This window comes from Primulina eburnea, chromosome 15, assembly GCF_022965805.1.
Source record: "Primulina eburnea isolate SZY01 chromosome 15, ASM2296580v1, whole genome shotgun sequence".
Classification (NCBI taxonomy): Eukaryota; Viridiplantae; Streptophyta; class Magnoliopsida; order Lamiales; family Gesneriaceae; genus Primulina; species Primulina eburnea.
Genome location: NC_133115.1, coordinates 16,179,993 through 16,192,940, shown reverse-complemented (window position 1 = coordinate 16,192,940; position 12,948 = coordinate 16,179,993).

Sequence of the window (12,948 nt, the reverse complement as noted above, 5' to 3'; positions counted from 1 at the left end):
CTGAATTCTCAAGACTCACTTTGTTCGAAAATTACACTCACCATACACACAATTTTCGAAAAGTTTGAGAGCAAAATTCAAGGTTGTTCGTCGCCCGTTCGTTCTTCTTCGCAACCCACACCGACGATTGAATATTCGAGCGTTCTAAATGCAAAGGCACACTTCTAAACTTTCTTTATGCACCATTCAAATCCTATTATACATGATTTATGTTTTATTGAATGAAAAACATTAAGATTTAATTATTTATACGAACTTTTACGCCAGGTTATTTTGTTAAAATATAATTTAAAACTGCATGTGCATGTATATGTATTATTTGTTATGTATGTTTAGAACGTGTTAAGTCGTTAGACTCACTAGGTTTGGATGATCTCAGGTGATGACGATTTTGAGGGAAGGGCTTACGCTTGAGTGGATCGGGTCTGGCAGTACACTCCCGAGAGACCTTTATTTTTCGCATTAGATTATGATTTAAAGTTTTAAAGTAAAGATTTTGAGAATTACTTATTTAAATATTTAATGCTTTATTTTGAATTTTGTTCGTTGGATTATTATAAAATTGATGTACGATTTTAATGGTTGACGATTTAAGTATTTTATGCATTTAGATTTTTAGATATTAGTTTTTATGTTGGATGGTTTTGAAGTTAGAAGAAAATTTTTATATAAAAAAATTTCCTAGTATTTATTTAAAGTTAAAAATAAAGGATATTTCAGTTCGTGTCAGAGCGAAGGATCTAAAAAGGTTTGTGTTACAGCCACTCCGAGAAGATCGAAAAGTCACGCCTCAAATATGTGAGTTTTACTGCTTTAAGAATTATATGTTGAGTTTTAAATGCTTATACGATACATGAATTAAGAGGCTAGACATAATTTTAAATTTAAATGCATGTTGGTTACGTGGTTTGGATGATGTGAACGGTGATTTCTCACAAACGTGTTATCTCTATTAGTACTGAGGGTGAGAGGCAGGAGGAGAGACGTGATGAGGTACCTCGACCACCCCCGGATGCTGCCTCACAGGTGCTCGAGGGGATGGCCTGATTATTAGAGCAGCATGCTGGGAATACTACCAGGGATCGTTCGGATGATATTTACGTGCGATTTTGGAGGATGGATCCGAAAGATTTTGCTGGTACTACTGATCCATTCATGGATGAAGGGTGGATTAGGTCGTTCTATATGAACATGGTGGATGTTGACAGGGTCCGATGCGCCATTTATTACTAAAGGATGATGCATCTCTTTGGTGGGAAGTAGCTGAGAGAGGGGTGAATCTGAATACCCTAACATGGGAGGACTTTAAGCGGATGTTCTATGAGAAGTACTTCACTGCTGACGTGAGGTCCAGGATGAAACGAGAGTTCATGAGTCTCCAGAAGGGAGACATGCCTGTTGCCGAGTTTGTTATGAAGTTCGATATGGGTTTTCACTTTGTGCCCTTAATCCCTAATGATGCAGCTGAGAAACTAAGGCACTTTTTGGATGGTCTGCGGCCTACTGTACATTGATATGTGTTGTTGGGAGACCCAACGAATTGTAATGCTGATGTTACAAGGATATTGAGTGGGAGATGCAAAGATATTGGCCCCCCTCCACCACAGCAGGAGCAACAGAGCAAGAAGCCGCATTCGGTTTTCAGGAACAGCGAGGCGGCCAGGACTGTAGAAACGAAACCAGTGGGGCACCTACAGAGAGCAGCTATCTCGAAGACTAAAGCAGCTCGTGACATGAAGGGATTATGCGATGTATGTTGCACAAGCAAAGCCTGATACTTTGCTTATTACAGGTATTCCGACTATCCAAGCATTTTATATTGCTTTATTTCTCGAATTAATAAGCATGCATGTTAGGATTAAATCAAGGAGGGTATAGAATTTAAGGATTGAATCATGTCAATCTAGAAACTTAAGGGACTAATTGTAAATTTTCGAAATTATTGAGGGTAGATTGGACATAATTTGAATTTTTGGGGACTAAATTGCAATAATTCGAAAATTTTGATTGCCATTTTGATATTTTCGAAAGTAGAAAGGGGTCACTTTGCAATTTTTTCGAGACATTAGGGACTAAATTGCTAAAATGGGAAATTAGAAAGGGCCCAGGGCCTAGATGATAAGAATTTTCAAATTTGTAGCCCTGTTTGAGTATATTGCGACTATTACCATATGAAGAATATTGTTAGCGGGTGTAGTTACCTACGCTTTGCTAGATTCTGAAGCTACGCATTCCTTCATATCTGAATCTTTTGTGAAACAATTGGAAATCTTACCAGGGAATGTGTAGTCGAGATTCAAAGTCATAGTTCCTTCGAGCGAGCATATGATCTCTACAAGCATGGTTAAATATGTTGAGCTCAAATTTCAGAAGAATTTTGTTCGAGTGGACCTTATTGTGCTGCAGATGCCCGAGTTCGACATTATTTTGGGCATGGATTAGCTCACACTGAACAGAGCTACTATCGATTTCCAACATATGTCAGTATCTATTAGACCGCCCAACAGGAAATCATTCATATTTGAGGGTGTGCAGAACCGACAGATTTCTTGCATCATTTCTTGCATGCGTGCAAGGAAGCTTATTTGGAAGGGCTGCCAAGGTGTTCTTGCCAGTGTTATATCAATACCCGACACTGCCAGTCAGTTGATAGAGGATGTGGAAGTTGTCAAGGAATTTTTGAATGTTTTCTCTGACGACGTATCAGGCGTTCCACCTGAGAGATAGGTAGATTTTGATATTGATTTGATGTCAAGTACTGTGCCGATCTCTAAGGCACCATATCCTCTAGTACCTGCTGAGATGAAAGAGTTAAGAGATCAAATTCAAGAGCTGCTAGACAAGGGATATATTCGTCCTAGTTTCTCTCCATTGGGCGCGCCAGTGTTGTTCGTGAAGGAAAAGGATGGGAGTATGAGACTCTGAATCGAATACCAAGAACTGAATAGTGTAATAGTGAAGAACAAGTATCATTTGCCTCTAATCGAGGATTTGTTTAATCAACTGCAAGGAGCTTTGGTATTTTCAAAGATATACTTTCCATCGGAATATCACCAGCTGAGGGTGAAGGAGGCAGATATGCATAAGACGGCTTTCAAAACGCGCTATGGGCATTATGAATTTTTTGTGATGCCTTTTGGACTGACTAATGCTCCAGTGATATCCATGGATCTCGTGAATCGCGTGTTTCAGCCATACTTTGATCAGTTTATCATTGTCTTCATCAATGATATTTTGATCTATTCCAAGAGTCGAGAGGAGCATGATCAGTACTTGAAGACAACTTTTCAAGTTTTTCGAGATCAAAAATTATATGCAATGCAAGTTTTTGCTAGAGAATGTGGCATTCTTAGGCCACATTTATTTCGAGAGAAGGATTAGAAGTCGACCCATCTAAGGTCGAGGCAGTTAAAGAGTGGTCGGTGCCTAAAATTGTAACGAAAATCTGCAGTTTCTTGGTCTTAACAGGCTACTATCGCAAGTTCAGCAAGGGTTTTTCGTCCCTTGCAGTACCCTTGACATCTCTAACGAAGAAGAATGCTAAATTTGTATAGGAACTGGAGTGTCAAGGCGATTTTGATCAATTGAAGCAAGCGATCACTACAGTGCCAGTTCTAGCTAAACCGACCTAACAAAGGGAGTATGTGCTATATACCGATCCTTCGAAGCTAGGATTGAGTGCAGTTTTCATGCAACATGATAGGGTCATCAAATATGCGCATAGAGAATTGAAAGTACATGAAAAGAATTATCCTACATTGAGCTTGCAGCAGTCATATTCGTGCTTAAGATTTGGAGACACTACCTTTATGGTGAGAAATGCAATATCTATACGAATCACAAAAGTTTCAAATATTTCCTCACCCAAAAGGAACTGAACATGAGACAACAAAGATGGCTAGGACTTGTGAAGGACTAGACTGCAACATTAGCTATCTTCGTGGAAAATATAATGTAGTTGTGGATGCTTTGAGCATAAAACCGACAGTCTTGGCTCAATTATCAGTACAGAAACCTCTGCAGATGAAAATTCAGAGGTTCGATCTTGAAGTTTATGCTATGCAAGGATCCTAATCTTGCTACTTTCTACTTTGCGAGACAAAATTCGAGCTAGGTAGATTACTGACGTGAAACTACAAAAATGGAGAAGGCGGGATGAGTTTAGAGGCCAGATGTTGTATACTAACGAGGATGTCATTGCCAAATATTGAGGACGACTATGGGTTCTGTGAGATCCCGAGACTAAAATAGCTTTGATGGCATTTTGGTAAATAAGTTGAAAAATATTCAATTTATTTTGATGGCATTTTCGTAGATAAGTTAAAAAATAATGAATTAATTTTTAAGAACAAAATATGACATATCTTGGTCATATGAAGTCCAAATGGTTTGAGATTTGAATATAACGTAGAAAACTCAAAGATACAGAAGTTTCATGTTTTGAGTTTTGGAAAATTGGATCGTTTGACTGGTCCAAAGACGTATACTGGCGATAAAATTTTAAATAGTATACATTATATTATATTATATTATTAAATATAATATAATATTAAAAAAATAAAAAAAAATAGATAAATATGAGAATGAACGAATTCATTCTCAAGTTGCAGAGAGAGAAATCGGAGGGAGAGAGGAGAGAGGAGAGAATCGAGATAAGATTTTCATTTTTCTTTTTGATCGTGCGACTTATCGGTTTATCCAATCGACGAACCGACTTCAGATCTAGGATCGTTGACACGAGGTCTTCGATTTGAGGTATAAATTTCATATTTTTGGTGATGTTTGAAATTCGTCGATTTTTGGAATAAATCCGATAAATTGTTAAATCATACTGGAATTGAAGATTGTTGAGTAGTGTATAATTTTAACGAAGAAGAGATGATTATAGTGATGCTATTTGGGTCATTATTGATCGGCTTTCGAAATCTGAACATTTTATTCCGTATGAGCGGACTTATCCTTATAAGAGAATGGTCCGTTTATACATTGAGAATGTTGTGAGACTGCACGGTGAGCCAGTCTCGATTGTATCTGATCGTGATCCCAGATTTGCTTCTAAATTCTGGGGTAGTTTTCAGGAAGCGATGGGTACGCGTTTGGCTATGAGTACTGCTTATCATCCTCAAACTGATGGCCAAACTGAGCGTACGATTCAGACATTAGAGGATATGTTGCGTGCTGTTGTGATAGATTTCAGAATGGGACGGCAAGATGCCTTACCATTGGTTGAATTTTCTTATAATAATAGCTTTCAGACGAGTATCGGTATGGCACCGTTTGAAGCTCTATATGGGAGACGATGTAGATCACCATTATTCTGGGATGAGATTGGTGAGAGACAATTGACTGGACCTGAAATGATACAGGAAATGAACGATAAGGTTCAGTTGATTCGACAGCGGATGAAAGCTGCTCAGGATCGTCAAACGAGTTATGCGAATAAACGAAGACGACCCTTGGAATTCCAGAAAGGTGACAAAGTGTTTTTGAAAATATCTCCCTTTAGAGGCACTGTTCGATTTGGCATGCGAGGGAAGTTATCTCCTCGTTATGTTGGTCCATACGAGATTCTCGATCGAGTTGGTGATTTTGCGTATCGATTGGTATTGCCACCAGCTCTATCTGCTATTCATGATGTGTTTCATGTTTCTATGTTGAGGAAATATGAACCTGATCCATCACATATGCTTGCGCCTGATGAGGTTGAACTGGATCCTTCTCTTTCCTATGTTGAACAACATGTTCGCATTATGGATCGAAAGGAAAAGATATTGCGTAATAAATCGATTCCGTTGGTTCGAATATAATGGACACGACATGGGGTGGAGGAGTCAACGTGGGAATTAGAGAGCAAAATGCGATATTCGTATCCGCATTTGTTTGATTCTATGACATCTGTTCCATTGTATTCGTTGTATTCTGATCCGTTTACTGATTTTTTTTAGCTTTGATATGTACTATAACTGGTTACATATATATGTTTGCCATTTTTATGTTTATAGAGATGTTTGAGATTTCGAGGACGAAATCTTTTAAGAGGGGGAGAAATGTGAGACCCCGAGACTAAAATAGCTTTGATGGCATTTTGGTAAATAAGTTGAAAAATATTCAATTTATTTTGATGGTATTTTCGTAGATAAGTTGAAAAATAATGAATTAATTTTTAAGAACAAAATATGGCATATCTTGGTCATATGAAGTCCAAATGGTTTGAGATTTGGATATAACGTAGAAAACTCAAAGATACAGAAGTTTCATGTTTTGAGTTTTGGAAAATTGGATCGTTTGACTGGTCCAAGATGTATACTGGCGATAAAATTTTAAATAGTATATATAATATAAATTATATTATATTATATATTCATTCTCAAGTTGCAGAGAGAGAAATTGGAGGGAGAGAGGAGAGAATCGAGATAAGATTTTCATTTTTCTTTTTGATCGTGCGACTTATCGGTTTATCCAATCGACGAACCGACTTCAGATCTAGGATCGTTGACACGAGGTCTTCGATTTGAGGTATAAATTTCATAATTTTGGTGATGTTTGAAATTCGTCGATTTTTGGAATAAATTCGATAAATTGTTAAATCATACTGGAATTGAAGATTGTTGAGTAGTGTATAATTTTAACGAAGAAGAGATGATTATAGTGATGTTATTTTGAATTATTCTCAATTTATAATAATTAGAGAATTTTAATCATTTGATTGAAAGTGAAGAATTATTTGTCGGTTATTTATGCGGTAGAATAATCGGCAAGAAACTTGTATTCGAAGTCGAAATTGAATTATATTATGATTTCGATTTGATATGAAATTTCAAAGTTTCAAAAGATATTTGAAACTTATATTTTTGATATTGAATGATGTTATTGATTGAAATGAATATGTTATTGATGTAGATAGATTATTATATTGGTATCTTCAAGCTACATCAACTGGAACGAAGAATTGAGGTATGTTGCGACCGGGTAACATACGACAGGTATCTGTATTATATGATATATGATTGGATTGGAATACGTGTCTATATGCCTATTTGTTGATTTGATGTGGCATACATGACATTATGATTGGAATATCGATGTATAAAATAAATATTTTGTTAACACACATCATTTTATGCATTCATCGATACATGACATGCACGTTGAGCTATGATCCTTGGATACCTTGATATGATTGGATTGTATTCTGGGGTCTGTGAACACAATTGCTATGACGGTATTATATGACCCGTAAAGCATAGACAATTGTGGCCCCATATGATTGGATATGAGATGTGTGATTTGATGGCGCTTTGCCGACGCTATCATACGTGTATTCCCATATCGGCCGGTGTGCCAGCTCGAGCATTGATTTGATTTGATAGCGATTCGATTGATTCTGACATGTGCTCAGTGGATGGGCATTTGACCTGATACCTCCACGACATACATGCATTGCATACCATATATCATTGTTTAGATATCTGTGGTATATATGATTGGTTGTTCCATACGGAGCTTTGCTCACCCCCCAAGGGGGGCTGTTGTTGTCTTTGTGTGTAGACAATGGCAGGTACTCCAGGATATCAGGAGACCGGAGAGGGTACTTCTGGTGGGAGCCACAGCTTGGGCTGAGGTTTATGTTTATGTCTTGTTCCCAGTATATATGTATATGTATCTATATACCGGGGCATGTCCCGAGGATATGCGATGTTTGTATGTGATTGGTTGTGATTACGTGTGGGCATGATTATGACGTGAGATGAGATACTATTTTTAGTATTAAAATAAAATGACTTGGGCTCTTTGTAAAGAAAATTTAAACCTCGTTTCTTGTATCTATGCCGCTTCATATTCGCCCGGAGTTCGCTCCCAGAAAATATAGCCATCCCTGCCCCCTCACGTCAATCCACGAGCCTCTTATCCATTCTCATTGACTCACGGCGGGGGAGCAATCCAAATAGAAAAACTCACATTGGGTTTAGGGATAATCAGGCTCGAACTGATGACTTCCACCACGTCAAGGTGACTAGCGATTCCGGCTTCATGCCGGCGAGTTGCAGCCTGCAATCCGACTGAGGAGGGTTTTTGGGGTTAGCTCACCCTTCCGTGTGATTATTAACCCTAATCAGATTGCATGGTAATAACGAATAGGAGCTAAGTGCCCCACACTAGATGGTATCATAGCCTAGCTGGGAATGCTCTATTGAGTCTTGTGTACACTTGAATAGGCACAAATGAACTGTGCGTATGTGTTGACTTATTTGTATTACTTGCTCTTATGTGATTTGATTTGAGTAAGTATCTGATGAGATTGATGATATGAGATGATGAGATTATGAAATTGATATGAAATTGTGATATTATCTTTTGATTTGTAGATGGATCACACAAATGAAACTGGCGAGTAGCAATACTGAGAGGATTGTTGGGCAATTTTGAACGGTTGTCCATGGATGTTGTGATGGCTCGATTCTAGGATCTGAAACCACCGAGGTTCTTTGGCACCGAGAGTGCTGAAGGAGCTGAGGCCTGGTTGAAGGATATCGAGCATTTGTTAAATATTGTGGAGTATTCCAAGGCTCGGAGACTGAAACTTGCTTTGTATCAGTTGAAAGACCGAGCTAAATCTTGGTGGGAAGCCGCTGAGATTGGATTGAAAGAGGCCGGGACTGAAGTCACATGAGATGTCTTCAAGGACCAATTTCTAGGAGCAGTATTCTCCTCCTTCTTATTATACTGCTCAGGAGAATGAATTTAATAATCTGCAGCAAGGAACGATGACTGTTGCAGAGTATGCTTCACAATTTTCTACTTTGTTGAAGTATGCACCCCACGTAGCTGGGAATGCGAAGGCAAAATATAACAGGTTTGTGAATAGATTGCATCCTGCTATATATACTTTTGTTGTTTCTGGATTGCATACCAGCTACGCAGAGGCAGTTGAGCGAGCTGAGGCCGCCGAAGCTGGACTAAGGCGAGGAGGTCCTCAGTACGTTCCTCCACCTTAAGTGTCAACTCAGCAGCCTGCCCTGTGACTCAGAAGCAGGAAATATTATTTAGTTTGAGAAAGTTGTGCATAATTGTGTATTGATATATGAGGACAATGTGGTATTTCTGAATTTGATTGTCCTTCCAATGCACGACTTTGATTGTATTGTTGACATGGATATCTTGATGGCAAATCGAACTACTGTTGATTGTTGTCATGAAGTGGTTCGATTCCGACCGATTGATGGACCCAAGTGGAATTTTTATGGCAAGGTTTCCCAAGCAAAAATTCCATTGGTATCTTCCTTGGAAATGTCCTGATTGTTGACTAGCGGAGATGAGGGTTATCTTATCTACGCTATTGATATTTCGAAGGAGTCTTCTTTATCTAAAATTCCTGTTGCGAAAGAATTTCCGGATGTATTTCCCGATGAGATTTCTGATTTTCCTCATCATCGAGAAGTTGAGTTTAGTATTGATCTTGTGCCGGGGACTGCGCCTATTTCTAAAGCTCCTTATCGCATGGCACCCCTGGAATTGAAAGAATTGAAAGAACAATTACAGGATCTTCTCGACAAGGGATATATTCGACCGAGTGTATCACCTTGGGAGCTCCAGTTTTATTTGTCGGAAGAAAGATGATACTATGCGAATGTGTATTGATTATAGGCAATTGAATCGGGCTACTGTGAAAAACAAGTACCCACTTCCTCGAATTGATGATTTATTTGATCAGCTTCAGGGTACTTATGTTTACTCTAAGATTGATCTTCGTTCTGGGTATCATCAAGTACGAGTTCGAGACGAAGATGTGCCCAAAACTGCTTTTCGTACGAGGTATGGCCATTATGAATTCCTGGTTATGCCTTTTGGTCTTACGAATGCTCCTGCTATTTTATGGACTTAATGAATCGGGTCTTCCGAGATTATTTAGACCGATTCGTTATTGTTTTTATTGATAATATTCTTGTGTATTCGAAATCGAAGAAGGAGCATGCTGAACATCTGAGACTGGTACTTCAAACTCTTCGTACTAGTCATTTGTATGCCAAATTGTCCAAATGAGAATTCTGGATGGACAAGGTTGTATTTCTGGGCCACGTCATTTCGAGACATGGCATATCTGTTGATCCTGCGAAGGTCGAAGCTGTATTGAATTGGCCAAGACCTACGAATGTTCCTGAGATCCGTAGCTTCATGGGTTTAACAGGATATTATCGTCGTTTTATTGAAGGATTTTCGAAGATAGCTAAACCTATTACTCAACTAACACAGAAGAATCAGCGATTCATTTGGTAAGATGAATGTAAAGCTAGTTTTCTTGAATTGAAGACAAGATTAACCACAGCACCTGTGCTTACTATTCCCTCAGGTACCGGAGGATTTGTGGTATGTACAGATGCGTCTGGTAAAGGTTTGGGCTGTGTTCTGATGCAACATGGCAAAGTGGTTGCTTATGCGTCTCGTCAATTGAAATCTCATGAAACACGTTATCCTGTTCATGATCTCGAATTGGCTGCCATTGTGTTTCCATTGAAGATTTGGTGCCATTACTTGTACGGAGAAAAGTTTGTTATTTATTCGGACCATAAGAGTCTGAAATATCTCTTTTCTCAATCTGATTTGAATATGAGGCAACGCAGGTGGATGGATCTCCTGAAAGATTTTGATTGTGAGATTCAATATCACCCTGGATCGGTGAATGTTACTGCGGATGCCTTGAGCTGGAAAGTTTATGATTCTGTTTTAGCTTCTGTCAATGTCGCCAAAGTACACGAGGATATATGTACTTCTGGTTGGACTTTTCACTCGAATTGGAATTCTGTCACTGTCTCTGCATTGCAAATTGAGCCGAATTTGATATCGAAGATACGAAAGGCCCAACGAAGCGATGCACAGATTCAGAAGTCGAAAGAACTTGTATCCGCAGGACATCAGTCTGGATTTCAGATTTCTTCTGATGGTTTCGCCTTAAGACGACTGGTAGTAACTCGAGCTCGACTGGTATTCCTGAACCGACTCTGAGGTTGAGATCTGCCCTTCCTTCGAGAAGCAACATTGTAAGCAAATACAGTATTGTCACCCTGGAGGTCTGAAGATGTATTTGGACATTGAGACCCAATTCTGGTGGAAACGTATGAAGAAGGGAACATTGTAGTGACCCGTTCCAGAATCACCTACTAATCAGAACTTAAGCATGCAAATTATACATTTAAAACTGAATCAGATTAAACAGCGGAAAACATAATACAACCCAATCGAATCTGTAAGTACAAAATACTTAAACAACCAGATCGAACTAAATACCAAAACAAATACCAACAACTACAGGTCAACCTCTGCCAGCTCCCTGTCCACTCCCTCCTGGACCGTCCAACCTGAGACCTGCCCCATCGAATAGGGTGTCCAAAACAGAGATAAACCGAGGACGTGAGCATAAAAACGCTCAGCACCGAAAGCATGAGTATACAAGACTATGACATGCATGTATGCAAAATGTACTGGATACCAGGATCTGGGTATATCGAAATACTGCTCAGGTAAATGACGTCAAGGTATGTAGCACTCTGCGCCGTCGCACCAGGAGGTGGCTCCCATACCAAAATAAACCTGTGGATATACCGGTGACCTGACCACCGTCGGCCAACGGGGTCCAACCATCCACAACAAACGAGGGCTGAGCACCCTCTCAACAGGCTATCTCAAAAATAGTCAGGCTCAACATGATTATGCAAATGCCGCATAATAAACCATGCATCATATGACAGATAATAATGCAACATATAAACATGCAACACATAGTAAAGCATACTCAATCCTGCTATCTCGGATAGTACTTTTGTACCTCAAATCAGTAGATCCTAGCAATCAGCCCTAGAATCAAGCCTGCGTCCGTAGTCAGCCCACTGATGCCGCTAGCTCCCAACTAGAGCACAGCTCCGATACAAGACTAGTAGCTCCCCGCTAGTGCCTAAACCTCGGGAAAAGACTAGAAACCCATCAGAAACGACTAAAACGCTCTGGAACACTCGGAATTGGCGAGTAACAAATGAAGCCTCGCGCCTCTATTTATAGACAACGATCGGACGATCCGATCCACTTCGGACGATCCGATCCACTGTACACTTCGGACCTTCCGAACCCTTATCGGACGATCCGAACTCTGCATGTCTTCCACGTGTCCAGCCACCTGTCTTCGGACGATCTGAACCCTGATCGGACGATCCGAACCCTGCATGTCTTCCACGTGTCCAGCCACCTGTCTTCGGACGATCCGAACCCTGATCGGACGATCCGAACCCTCTTCAGACGATCCGAACCCGGTTCGGTCCTTCCGATCCCAACGAAATATAATTAATCCAATAATTAACTCAAATTAGGCATCGGGATACTACATTCTCCCCCCCTAAAAAGGATTTCGTCTGCGAAATCGAGTCTGAAGAATGACAATTCTGAACAACAATACATTCAACTTAAGAATGAATTACAACTGAAAGTACAACTGAAATTACAATCATTACTGAAAATACTACAACTAGAACAACTCTGGATGCTCTGACCGCATGCGACTCTCTAGTTCCCAAGTAGCTTCTTCAGTACCTCGGCGCTGCCACTGCACTAAGACAAGAGAAATAGTCTTATTCCGCAGAACCTTATCCTTCCGGTCTAAGATCGAAACCGGTCTTTCCACAAAAGACAAATCCGGATTCAGCTGAACTTCTGTCGGATGCAAAACATGAGACTCATCCGCTACGTATCGTCTCAACAAGGACACATGAAACACATTGTGAACACTAGACAGATACGGTGGCAAAGCTAATATGTAGGCCAAATCTCCCACACATTCTAAGATCTCAAAAGGACCAATGAATCTCGGAGATAGCTTACCCTTGAGTCCAAATCTCAGAATCCTCCGAAAAGGTGATACCTTGAGAAACACTTTCTCGCCTGCATCAAAATGAAGAGGTCTGC